Here is a 537-nt window from a genome sequence, read left to right as displayed (position 1 = left end):
GAGGGCATCGACTAGAACGGAAGTACACCCGCCGCGTAGCTGTGGTGATCACTGCTTCCAGATTTACATTACCGTCGCGTGAATCTTGCAAATCTTGTGGCACAGAGCCGAGACTATGGTCCTGGTCCGTGCATAAAAGCGAATCTTGGCTGGATTCTTGGATCCCGCCGGCAACTGTATTGTTGGGTTCAGACCCAGCAGAACCACCTGTTGGAGTGACTACAAGAGCATCCGCGGCGGATGGATTGCCAGTGCGTGCTTGAGGAGCTGGGTGTGAACCCACCACACTCATCACACAATCAACTTGCGCGAGACGATGGTTGATTTCGGTAACCATGGAGACGAGGCGCTTGGTTGAGTAGGGCTGGGGTACTTCGCTAACAGGTCTGGTCGACTTGTTCACGACGAGGCAAATTGAGAAGTGACAGCTTGGCCGAGTGGTTAAGGCGATAGACTAGAAATCTATTGGGTTCACCCGCGTGAGTTCAAATCTCACAGCTGTCGAAGCCACATTCTTTGATTTCTTATCTACTATCC

This window comes from Plasmopara halstedii (assembly GCF_900000015.1).
Source record: "Plasmopara halstedii genome assembly, contig: Scaffold_614, whole genome shotgun sequence".
NCBI lineage: Eukaryota > Oomycota > Peronosporomycetes > Peronosporales > Peronosporaceae > Plasmopara > Plasmopara halstedii.
Note: the sequence above shows the minus strand (reverse complement) of the source record.